The 13,753-nt window shown below is 32.5% G+C and overlaps 1 protein-coding gene across 1 annotated transcript in view; it reads right to left on the bottom strand.

Annotated features, from left to right (window-relative positions):
- Positions 1-6,683, bottom strand: part of OSTN (osteocrin) — a 47,101-nt gene extending 40,418 nt beyond the window's left edge. Inside the window, exon 1 of the mRNA XM_056121823.1 lies at positions 6,485-6,683. The gene's annotated coding sequence lies outside the window, so the exon portion shown is untranslated. The remainder of the gene's footprint in view (positions 1-6,484) is intronic.
- Positions 6,684-13,753: the final 7,070 nt, after the last annotated feature.

The raw sequence follows: 13,753 nt of genomic DNA, 5'->3' as shown, positions 1-13,753 counted from the left end.
CGTACAGTCTTCCAAATTCACAAATATTTGCTTTTTTAAAAGTATGAAGTTTCTCTTTTTTTTTACCATATTTATTTCTGCTCAATGCTCCCATATTTTCAGAACAAAATAAATTTCTTTCATTCTTTCTCTGAACACCAAACAGAAAACTTAGCTTCATGCTCTGGATTTGGAAACTTTACACAGGATTGATCGCAGAGCACAGAGCCAGGAATAAGCCCTAAACATTGCTGAGGGTGGCCAACCAACAACATCAACAAAAAAACTGTAAAAATTTGCAATTTTAACATAAAAATGGGGGAACAAGTTTTGGGGGGGGGCGATACTCAGGAAATCTGGAGACTCCATAGATGATTCTCTGCCAACCAGGCAGGTGGTTGAATGCAAGGGCCCAAGGATTCAATATTTCTTGGGTCCAGTGGTGCCAGAGATACCTGGGACACACCATTGATGCTGGGGAAATACAAATTTTTGTACATATTAAATTACTATCAATATTAACATTATATATGCAAAGATTAATTTTACATAATGTGTATATGGGCTGGAGCGATAGCACAGCGGGTAGGGCGTTCGCCTTACAAGCGGCCAACAAGGCCGACCTGAGTTCGATTCCTCCGCCCCTCTCGGAGAGCCCGGCAAGCTACCGAGAGTATTCGATATGCCAGACACAGTAACAACAAAGTCTCCAATGGAGACGTTACTGGGCCCGCTCGAGCAAATCGACGATCAACGGGAGGGCCTTTACCTTTACCTTTACCTTAATGTGTATATATTATTTCAAATGTCTTATGAAGGTAAATAAAAGAATTTTTAAAAACTCCTTTAGCTAAATTAACTATTTAACAGCATCAGCATAAATATTTCCAAGGAAATCTGAAAAAATACTGGGAATAAGATCTGAAGGATAGGATTTAGTGTCCTCTTACTGCTACTTACAGAGTTTGAACAAAAATGTGCTTAATTGTCTAATAAGGCCCATCTGATGAATCTCCAAAAGTTTAATTAAATTTTTGTAGCTACTTGAAAATAATTTAATTAATTTATAATTATTGCAAGTTGGTAACAATTTGCTTTCAGACTCCTACATTATTACGATATATGTGTTTCTATGTAAAAACATGTTTCAATGGAAACTCAAAATTGTGCCTGAAACATTTTGTAAATTATAAAATAATGTGGAAAATTAATTACAAGGAATAAAAGGGATTATTACTTAGATGAAGGTAGATCATTGAAGCCAGGTTTTATCCAGAAACATAAAGTTCACATTCAACAACCATGTAAGGAATTTGGGCCATTCACTGAAAAAAATCTGCAAAGCTCATTGCAAACAGTAGAGGAGCTGCTTTATCATTTGACACCATAAAGATTTTTTTTAAGTGACAACGCTAAACAGGGTGTTAAAGAAGGCTGTTTTTTCCCTCTGCCTTTCTAGAAGTCTATCTCTTTGATAAATAAAGCAACCAGGTGATGGAGATAATGATCCAGAAATCAGAGACAGAACAAATTGACTTTCAAATTGACACTGCAATTCCACATATATTTGTGGAATTAGTTATTATTTTAAATTATTTTAACGTCATCCTCACAAAAAATGTATGTGAGACATAACCATCATGTAGAGATGTTTATTAAATATTATCTCTATAAATCTTTCTATTTTCAGAAAATTGTGATAGGCATTTTGCTTTATGGTTTGAGTGTGATTTAAAAAGAAAGAGTCCAACTGACACTGAGAATCAGGAATGTGTTATTTTCCTTTCTTATAGCTCTTTAACTGGCAATAGTAAAATTTCCAAAGTCACAAAGCCAGCTAGAGGAGCCAGACAACTGACATTTCTGACTTAGTTTCATGCTTCTTCAAGTATAACCTATTTGTAGAAATATGAAACATCTTTCATCTCAAAACAAGTTGCTTATAAAATAAAATATTTGTTTGGGATATTCTTAATGTGATAAATGCCTGCATTTAAAAAGAATTTTCCCTGAAAAGTAAAAAATCAGGTAGAATTTAGTAATGTATATGTTAACTGATTTTATGCTATTTAGCACCATTTCCAGTCTGTTCAAGAACTATTATTGCCCCAGATCTCAGTTTTATTGTTAAAAAACTTTTTAAAATTTCATTTACACTTCTCACTGGTACTTCTGATCTCTTTCTTGAAAGAAATTTAAGAAGCAGAAGCCTACAATGGAACTTTGAGTGATGAGCCCATTATTCTAAAATCCTTATACAGTAGTTTAAATAATAATTTTTGTTAGTGAAATCTTCTGAGTGCGGAGACTATGCCATGTTTGCCACTAGCAAAATGCCTAATATAGAGCTAATATTATATCTTTGTGAATGAATGAAACACCTTCATGAATGTGGTAAGCAGAAGTGACAAGCACATACTAATATCCTTGTTACATTGATCTAGAAAACAGGACCTAAAGAAGAAAAGTTGTTTTCCCAAGTTTAGATACTCACAGAACTATATTATGAACTCTCATACTACATTTCTGATATGTTCAGTAATGTTTTAAAACATTAATAATTGGACTAATATAAGGAAAAGGTACCAATGATCCTTGACATTTATTTCAGTAGAGTTAAAATTTTCTCTTTACTAAACATTAATTTTGCTTTCATTCCCAAACCACTATACATGTGTTGATAGAAAACTTTGACTGCAAATAATCAAAAAAATTTTTTCATGATAGTAGACAATTTTACTACTGGAATTTGTTCTTTAATTCTGAACATTTAAAAACACAAATAAGGAAAAACTGTTATAACTACTTGTGAATATATATACTGCTTGATCATTGTATACATAAGCCATTTTTATCAGACATAAAAGGGTGTCAAAGAGTAAAATTGGTCAGTGTGTATACATATGCATAATTATTGCATGCCATGAATTATTAGAGAGGTCATTTGCCCTTAAATTACATAGATGTTGGTATGATACTCGACCATGCACACTACTTAGGCTCTCTGTTTTAACAGTTTCATCTGGAAAAAAACCAATATTCACTTTGTAGGTTTACTATAAGATTTCACAAGAAAACTGGTAAGGTGGCTGACATATATTAGTTAGCAAATAATAGTTATCATGATACTGCTTTCTAAATATTTTTTAAAATTATTTATTACACATGTCTTGTTCTTTCATTTCAAGAATCTGGAATTTCTTTCATTTAATTTCAAGAATCTGGATTTTTTTCATTTCATTTCAAGAATCTGGAATTATGGCAGAATGATATAAAATAAAATGTTAAAATAAAATAGAAAAAAAGATATTCCATAGGGAAAGGCAATCTTACTGGAGACTTCTAAGTAAGAACCACTCTAATTAATGTCTGATGTTATAGAATATTATGCATTATATGCCAAAAACAGTAACAACAACTCTCACACTGGAGACATTACTGATGCCCGCTGGAGCAAATCAATGAACAATGGGAGGACAGTACTACAGTGCTTTAATTATTTTCAGCCATAATGTTTCTACAAAAATAGTAGTGTAGAACTGTAAAGACATAATAAGAGTGGGAAAAAAGGGAACAAGTCTAAGTTGTATTCAAAATATATCACTATGAATTTGAATGCTGTAGCACTGTAGCATGGTCATCTCGTTGTTCATGGATTTGCTTGAGCGGGCATCAGTAACGTCTCCATTTGTCCCTTTTGCATACTAGTGTAGCCCAATGGCATATGCTTGCTCCAGGAACATGGAGTGAGACTTGTTACTGTTTTCGGCATATTGAATATGCCACAGGTAGCTTGCCAGGCTCTGCCATGTGGGTGGGATACTCACTTTAGCTCTGAGAGGGATGGAGGAATCGAACCTGGGTTGACTGCATTCAAGGCAAATGCCCTACCTGCTGTGCTATCACTCCAGCCTTTGAATGCTGTATTAAAATATAACTCTTCTTCAAGATCTAATTATAGAACAAAAATCAACCCTTCATTGGATTTTAATATAACTTTATAGTATATATTTTGTTTTATATTTACATCAACATCATACTTTGAAAGGCCACAAGTTATTTATTAAATTTATGGTTTTCACATGGTTCTTTCAATATTGTCAATTTAGTATGATGTCATGTGCTTTTTGGGAATCAAGGGCCTTATTCCAAGAACTAGAACTCATGAAAAAAGGACAACAGCTGGAAAAGGATGGATGGTGGGGGGAAGCGGAAGAATGAACTCTTCCCAATCTTAGAGCTTTTGACTGGAAGAATCTGAAGTTGCTGGGAAATCCAACCAGTGCTGTAGGAACACCGGAAAGCTCATATAGAGGTCCAGGGGAAGGTCCACGGAAAACCACAGTTATAATTTAGAAGATTCATCAACCAAGTTGTCAAAGGAAACTGAATGCTAGTTTAAAAGTGTACTTTCCATGTGTTTAGAGACTCCTGTGTCACAGAAACAAAATTTTACAAAGGGAGAGGACACTCATTGGAATTTGTCGAGTGTAAGAATCTCAATGAATTAAGAGACAGGTTCAAAGATTCTTGTTCAAGGAAGAAACAAAGGTGAGATATAAAACAGATCAAGAGGAGGCTTGGTAGACGTTTTGTTCCTCAAGAAAGCAGGTGCTTAGTTCTGAGACTTGATCTTAAGGAACACCCATAAATGGAGAAAAGGTTAAGTTGGGCAACTGCCAACTCAAGCCATGCAAAACTTCCAGGCAGTTATTGCCCAGTGATGCTAACATTGCTCCAGTGAGATACCAGGAGAATTATTTGGAGATAAGAGAGAAGATCATCTAAAACTGTCTAATCAGATCCTCAGGCACTTGGGTGTTATTCAGCTTGTATAGGATGTGCCTACCATAGTGAATCCTCATGTCTCCAGTTTTGTTGAGTGGAACAAGGAGACACAGAAAGAATGGAATAAATTTCCAAGATCACTAAACTGTTGATGTCAAGATCAAAATTAGAAATTTGTTTTCCTGACTATAGCATTTGTTCTGTCAATTGCACTGTTGAATGTAATTAAAAGTTGTCTACTGGCAAAAGGTAAGAGTAAATGCAATATTGGCAAGAAAATTAGAAGATATCTAAATATTAGTGCCAAGATTCAAGTGGTCCCAAGTTGTAATTGTATAAAATAGAAAAAGCTGACTGACATGGGAACTTTACCCAGTCTACTGTCAGTGTTCCTGGAACTAATAATTACTTACACTCTTTTAATAAAAATAGAATATCTAAGTGTTCTCTATGCTTAGGGCTTGTTTAAAGTTATGCTGCTATATTATGACAAAATTAGAACAATATTTTAGGATTTGAGTTTTCTTTTTCTGAGACAATGTAATACATAAAATAACATAAATCATACACTTAAACCATGGAAAATATTTGAAAAAGATGTTGAAACTACAGCTTAAGTTCCACAAACATGGTCCACTATCTGTTTTCCACCCATGATTCATTATATAGGTAAAAGTTAAAGTCTCAGAATAAGGGGGAGGAAGCAAATATCAACCTTAAATAACTTCTTTGATGAAGACACAGTGAAATTCATTTCTCAGAGAAAAACTGAAATCATATCTATAGAAGGGTCTCTTTATGAAAGTTTCTAGAGAGTGCTGGAGAAGAGTATCAGAGGAAAAAGAAGCCATAAAATGTGTCTGATGTTTTGAGGTGAACCATTAAATATGATCATTTTGATTGTATACTTTAGACAAGTACTCAAATTATGATTATTCTTCACAGAAATCAATCATTTGGTTTTTATAGGTTGTTACAATAGTGCACAGGTAAAATAGTCATTTTTAATCTATAGAATGTATTCATACCCATGAAAGGAAAAATATTTCGCATTACAATAATTGAATTAGTGCACATTAATATTTCCACAGTTAAAAACTTGAGACCAAAAATGTAAATTTGTTCTTAAACAGAACCCAATTGCATATTTTAGATGAACGCTAATACTTTTTAATAGAAAAGTAGCTTAAAATACTGAAGAATGAACATAGTTCAAAGCAAATCCAATTTGATTCTAATATCATTCTTGTGTATTTGAGTTTTATAAGAAGACTAAAGGGTAATCTAGAATTTAGTTGATTTAGGTCTGTTGCTTAAACTTTAATTTTAATAGAAGAGAAAAACACTACAACTTATGTTTTTAAAACACCACTTATGTTAAATGTCTATCAGTAAACATGTTTAATAAAACCAAGATTAAGATTATCAATATAAATATGAAATTATAATTTTTAAGTTTCTTTTCTTTTTGTCTTGAAATAAAAATTGAGAAAAAAACAAGATAATAAACATAAGATGTTTGAGAAAACAATGAACCCCAACCTAAGTTTGCATTACAAATATATCTTCATAAATTTTCTACTCACATTAAAGTGGAAAATATTATCCCTGAAATTTATAACTTTAACAAAATAATGCCAATGTTTGAAAAGAAAATATAAGAAGTAATTAAAAGCAAAAAGAAAACTCAAACCATCAGCTTTTATATTTAACTTACCTTGTGAAAATCAGAAGGCTCTAACTTGAGAGTTCTGTCTGTGCAGTTTCTCCCAAACAGCCCTGATGGTGAGTTTTCTCTCTGAGTTTTTATAGTCTCAGTTATACACCCCTTACTCCAATCCCTGCCTTTGCTTTCTCTTACATCATTTCTACAGATTTTCCACTGAACATTTCCCCAAGCTTCTCTTCAATCTCTCTCTCTCTCTCTCTCTCTCTCTCTGTCTCCCTCTTCCTCTCCCTCCCTCTCTCTCTCTCCTCCCTCTCCTTCTCCCTCTCCCTCTTCCTCCCTCTTCTGTTTTTTCTTTCCATATTTATTCTATCTATTGCTTTGATCATGGCATTTAAATAGCAACAGGAACTCAGACTCTGGAAAATTTAAGTATACATTTACTTTAAGTTCAGATTTAGACCCATCACCTCCTTCTGAGGTTTTTGTTCAACTTTGATTATTCCAAATCATATATAGGAAATAAAATTTGTCAAAGAAAAAGCCACCAGTGTATTTTAAAATGATAATAATAATAAGGAGAGCAACATCATAAATTCAGACTGATCTGCAATTATACATTTGAATCCTTAAATTATCAGATATAGAAATAGTGAATAATTTCAGTCTCAGTCAGGTGCATGAGCCTGTGTCAGTGAACTGACAGCTACTTCGTAATTAACATCGCTATACTGGGAAGGCTGTCACTAACAAATCTATAAATACTGAAATGTGACAAGTGGGCTATAAATGCAGACGTTGTAATCATTCTTATCTTGCTCTTGTTCTCTAGTGTTTTCATTTCCTTTAAGCAAAACATTCACAGAGACGCATTTTTGAAAGTCCAGAAGTCCTAAAGACAGCATGTTATATTGTTTGTTTCATTATTCGTTCATTTAATTCACCAGTGGCTCCCCATTTCACAGTAAAGGATACTGAGTTAAATAAGTGACCCGAAGAGATCACATATCCGGGAAGCCAGATTTCAAATACAGATCTTAATTCCGCATCTATTTCTTTTCCCACAATTTCATTTTTTTCTTACTATTAAAAAAGTTAAAAAGAGAAAATCCAAAACATATTATGTTTTTGCGCAAATAGAAATAAATGTGTCCTTTCTGGTTTTACTTCGAAAGCCATTTAAAATACTACTCACTATTGTAGGAACTATTACATGGCTAATTTGGATCTAGCAGGGGCAACTGACCAGAGCACGCTGAATTGGTGGGATAGTAAAATGCTTCATTTTTATGAATAGTTTCCAGGGATAACATATGTCTCAACAGGCTTGAAATTTGAGTAGCTGGCAGTGATAGTTCACAAGTCAAGATAAAAATACAGCCTATTTGTAGACCTTTGTTTAGACATTACTGCCATAAAACGATTATGTTAGCTTGAATTCACATGATGAAAACTCTCAATATAGATTTAACGGATGCATCATAATGCTTCTAGGAGCCAATATTCTTGACGTACCTTCTACCCTTATTTGAAATGCCTCCCTCAGCATGCTGACAAGTGATATCTGTGGCTGATTTATTCCAGATCTGTCCCTGCTTAGACAGTCCAAAGATTCCACCCTATTTGTGGATTTTGTTGACCTAATTCAAAAGTTTGACTTAACTGTTCTGCAGCAGTAGAAATAGCAACTGGAATAGTTTATTACAGGAACATAACTATGGTACATAAGCAAATTATACAAACTTCTATATATTATATATTCCTATTTAAGTTGCTTATGCATTTATACCAGATAGAAAAAAATTGTTAGCTCAAAAGAGTATGAATGGGAGCACTGAATAAACAAGGACAAAATAAAGATCTAGTATTTAATAAGAAAACATTAAAATGTGAAAGGAAGAAAATATTCATTAAATCTCAGTAGCATAGCATTAATTTCCATAACAATTATGCCTAGATGGTATAATTAAGTTACATATAACATTTAAAAAACCCTAACGCTCATACTGGTCAAGTGAATAACCCCAATCCTCACAGCTGAAATGTGATGACGCTGAGTTGAACCTTGCTATATTGCCTCAGTCAGAATTTTGGCAAACAAATATGGCACATGTAAATTGAGCAATTTGAGGATGATTTAATGTGGGCAGTATGAGAAGAGCCAGATTGATAGTGTTGAACAATGAACCAACAATAGCTAGATATTCCTAATCCTGATTGTCATAGATGATTATAGGTACAGAAACAAATTGATGGACCAGGTTGATGGTGTTGAACAATGTACCACTAGACATCCCTAATCCTGACCAGTCAAAGAGGATTATAGGAACAGAAACATACTGGATACTGGTAGAACAAAGAAGCCTGGCATACTAGTGAGTTATACCTGGGGCTAAGAAAAATATACAGATGGGATAACAGAAAATAAATAGAAATTTTACTTTCCTTCCTGGACACAGTTTCTTGTCACATTTTCTTCAGTCAAACTGAATAGAAAAGGAATTGAGATAGAAAGGGGTGATATGGAAAACCTAGTACATTGTTTTACCTAGAAATTGTGCATAGAAAATACAAATGGGTATCACCTTTCAGTCTATCCTTATCTCAAACTTCCTTACATTTTTGCTTACAAAGGCAGATTTACTGAGTTACTGTTATGCACAAGATCTACTCTTTTAAAGTAAACCATTTGACATATTTTGACACTTGTAGACAACATATATCTTTTATTACAGTCATTATACAGAACGTATGTAAAACCTTTTCTCCCCCAAATTTTCCTCACATCCCTTTATAGCCAATCCACTGCATCCCATTTCTTAGTAACCATACATCTGATTGGTTCTGTCCCTATAATTTTACCTTTTTTTGTTTTTAATTTCGGAAGGCTACAGGAAACTATACAATATCTGGCCTTTGGTGGCTGGCTTCTTTCAGTTAAAATAATACTTCTGAGATTTGTCCTCGGGTTAAATGCATCAGTACTTTTTAATAATAACCATATTCACAATAATAATGGATGTAGCATGATTTACTTATTTATTTATAAACTGATAAAAATTTGTATTGTTTCCAGTTGTGTGGATTATTAATAAATAGTTACTGATATGCTTATCTTTTAAGAATATGTTTTCACTTCTCCTGGGAAACTGCATTGATACAGGATTCTTAGATCATTAGTAAGTATATTTTTAAATCTATATGAAATTAACAAATTGATTTCCCAAGTGGATCTGTGACTTTTTATTTTCATCATGTTATTCAGCATCCTTGTTAGCATTTGATATTTATTACTATTTAAACTACTAATCCAATACATATATTGGTATTACTGTACTTTTATTTGGATTTTCAAAATGACTAATAATGTGGAGTATATTTTCATGTACTTATTTCTCATCCAGGTAATCTTCCTTAATGAAGGACACATTCAAATACTCCGCTTAATATTCCTTTGATATAGACTTACTTTCCTAACTGTATAAAGAAGTGCTGGAGATGTGGCTCCCTGGCAAATGGGATGACTTGTTTACATGAGACCTGGATTCAGTTCATAGAACTGCAAAAATATATAAAGAACCCTTAAGGAATCAATAAATTCAAAACACAAAATTGCTATTAAAAATGGATAGGGGATATGAAAAGACAGTTTTATAAAGATATCCATTGGACAAGGGATATAGGAAAAATAAAACTCATTATCACTAATATAATTCTAGTGGAATTATAGATAAAAATATTACAATAGAGGGATGCATAATTATAGATCAAAACTAAGATTGGGAAGAGATGTGGCAAAATAATCTTATTTCTATATTAGACTCTATATTAGAACAGGCAATAACTAATAGCAACCTAGTATAAAGGTTTCTCCAATAATTGAAAGTAAAAAAACCATGTGATCTAGTTATTCAACTTCAGAGTATCCACAGTAATGCAAGCACTAACTCTAAAGATGTATGTACCTTATTTGCATTGTAACATTATTTATAATGGCTAAAATATGAAAGAATGTCAGTGGGAATTAATAAATAAATAAATAAAAAAGCAAGAATAAAGAAGATATGACATCAAAAGATATTAATTTAAACATAATTTTCTCTGTTTAATGAGATTGTATTACTTTTAATTTAGTGATAAAGTGAATTATATTTGGCTTCCTGAGATTAAAATCCCACTTGACCATAAAATATGATAATATACTATCATATTTGATGGATTGATTAATAGAAATTTTTATTTATTAAAAATGTTATTTTTTGGTGCTATGGTTATGTGGGTTTTAACATACTCATTAAAATAAGTAAATAATTATATATTGTTTCAGAGTGATTTAGGCTGCTATAAAAAACACATTTGGCTTTGTGGCTCAAAGAATAGATATTAATTTCTCATATTTTGAAGATGAGAAGACCAATAAGGTCTATAAATGTATGTGTGGGCCCCTCTTTGCTTTATAAACAGTAGTTTCTTGCTGTATCTTTTTATCACAAAAAGAGAGAAGTAGCTCTTCGCAGTCTCTTTCACAAAGATTCTAATTACATTCATGAAAGTTGCAACCTTATAACCTAATTTTATCCTAAGGAAATGCCCTTCTTTGCCATTAAATTTGGGTTTGAGCTTCAACATGTGAATGGGAGAGTGAGTATAGTAAACACAGTCTATTATAATCTTAATTTTTGAAAGGCTTTATATGAAATTTTTATTGTTTCTTCCAAAAATGGTTCATAGAATTTTCAAGTATAATAATTGATGACATTAAATGTCTTTAAGGGAAAATTTTTTGTTTGATATTTGAAGTATCTTTGATAATATTCTCTGCTTCATTATTAATTCTGGTATTCTTTTCAGTTAAGATTTTTTTCTTGGTCCAGAATTTAATCAGTTTCTTTATTCGAAGAATCAGTATTTGCTTTCTGTGATTTTCTTAACTACATTCCTCATTATATCAATGTATTTCTACTGTGTTACTTTTCCTTCTTTTTAACTGGTTTGTGCTTAATTTTCTCATTTTAACATGATTCATAGATTATTTATTGTAGAAATTTCTTCTTTTCAATTGTAGTCATTGAGTGCTTTAAATTTTCCTTTAAGTACTGCCATAGTTATATCCTAAGTACTTTGATGTGCTATTTTTATTTTTTATTTGAATAAGAATATTTTCAGGGCAGGAGAGTTGGTATAGGAATTAAAGTGCTAGCCTTTTATTGGCCAACTGCAGTTCAATTCCTTGCACCTCATATGGTCTCCCAATCACCACCAGGAATTCCCTAAAAGTCAGTGGGTGTAGTTCAGAAACAAATTAACAAAACAATATTTTATAATTTTATTTTAATTTTTTTTACTTTTTGAACTATATGCCATTTGATTTCTGTATATTTTTCTAGTTTAATTGTTCAATAGAAATATAGCAAAATGGCCATTTACAAGGTATACTCACAATAATTTGTCACATTCCTAAGTGCAAATAGTGAATTAGAAGAGAAATTGATCAATGTCTACTCCATTCAAAAGAGTGTCTCCAAACATCAAGTACCTAGGAAATCAGATGTGAGAGACTTATACCATAAAATCTGTAAGTTTATTAAGAGATAAAAGATAACCTTAGGAAATGAAAAGGCATTTCATGTTAATAAGTTGGATAAACCAACACTGTTAAAATAATCATTGCACTTAAATTATTTATAGATTGAATGCAATCTTCATTGAAATTTATGTGATATTCTTCAAGGACAGAACAGTAACTTATAAAATTTGTATGGAATATGAAACACCCCAAATAACAAAACCACACTGTGAAATAAGACATTGGGAGGCATCTCATTACCAGACTTGAAATTATATTACAATGCTATAGTTATCTAGACAGCATGGCATTGAAGAAAATAGACTTTCTGACCAATGTATTAGAATTGAGTACCCAAAGAAAGATCCCCAGATTTGTGGTCAACTAATTTTCAACAAAGAAGCTGTGTACATAAAGTTAAGATAGCTTCTTTAACAAATGTTTCTGGGGAAACTGAATAACCACAAGTAAAAATATGAGCTGGGTTCATATCTTACACATTACACAAAAGTCAATACAAAGTGGATTAAAGATGTTGAGAGTTACCCAGAATCCATAAAATACACTAAGGAAAATATTGGCAGAATTTTCCAAGATTTGCACCTCAAAGATGTTATCAATGATACAATTCCATTAGTTAAGGCAGTAGAAACAAAAATATACAAATGAGACTGCATCAAATTAAAAAGTTCTGTGTGGAAAAAGACACAATTAAGACTGAAAGACCCAAATGAATGGAAAAACATATTTGCACTGAGCACATCATATAAAGATTTGCTATCCAAGATATATAACAACCTCTCAAAGATCTTCTACAGAAAACCCAAACTCTGTTAAGAAATAGGGAGAGAAAATGAACTGACAAGTCTGAAAAATACAATAAAAGGCCAATAGGCATATGAAAAAGTGCTCATCATCACTCACTATCGGAAAATATCAGAAAATCTGAATCAAGAAAACAATGAGATTACATCTCATACCACTGACAATGGCATTTATCGAACAAACAAATAAACAAACTGGGAACAATCTGTGTTGGTGGGGATGTATTTAAAAAGGAATTCTCATCCACTGCTGCTTAGAATGTTGTCTGGCTCAATCCCAATGGAAAATAGCATGGGGTTTCTCAGAAAAGTAAGAATAGAGTTGCCATATGATCTCAATTGCACTTCTTGGTATCCATGCCCCCCCCCCCAACCCATGGAACAAAAACACTCACCCAAAAGAACATATGCACATCATATTCGCCATTATTCATTGCAGCCCTTAGCACAATTGTTAGGTTAAGGAATCATCCTAGGTGGCCAATGACAGATGAGTTGGGTAATAAAAGTATACACACACACACACACGTACACGCATATATGAATCTATAGGCACATAATGGAATACTATAAAACTTCAAGAAAGGATGAAATAATACAATTTCTTCAACTTGGATAGAAGTAGAGGGTATCATGTTAAGCAAATAAAGTCAGAAGAAGAAAGATAAATACTGATGATCTCACTTATCTAAATATATATAGAATAACAAGGCAAGAGGTAGCAACATATAAAAGTTCTCATTTAGAAATAATTGAGGGTAGGGAAGGAAAGAAACTGAAGATGTTCAGTAAAAAGAGACAGACAGGAAGTGTCAGGGATAGGGCTCAGTGGTGTCAGACACACTGGAGGTATAGATGTGTAATATATATATATATGTATGTATATATATATGTATATATTTGAGTGACAAAACCAACACCACTGAAAGA

Source organism: Sorex fumeus, unplaced genomic scaffold (genome assembly GCF_029834395.1).
Source record: "Sorex fumeus unplaced genomic scaffold, SorFum_2.1 ptg000044l, whole genome shotgun sequence".
NCBI lineage: Eukaryota > Metazoa > Chordata > Mammalia > Eulipotyphla > Soricidae > Sorex > Sorex fumeus.
The sequence above is the reverse complement of the archived record's forward strand: the minus strand, read 5'-3'. Positions and strand labels throughout refer to the sequence as shown.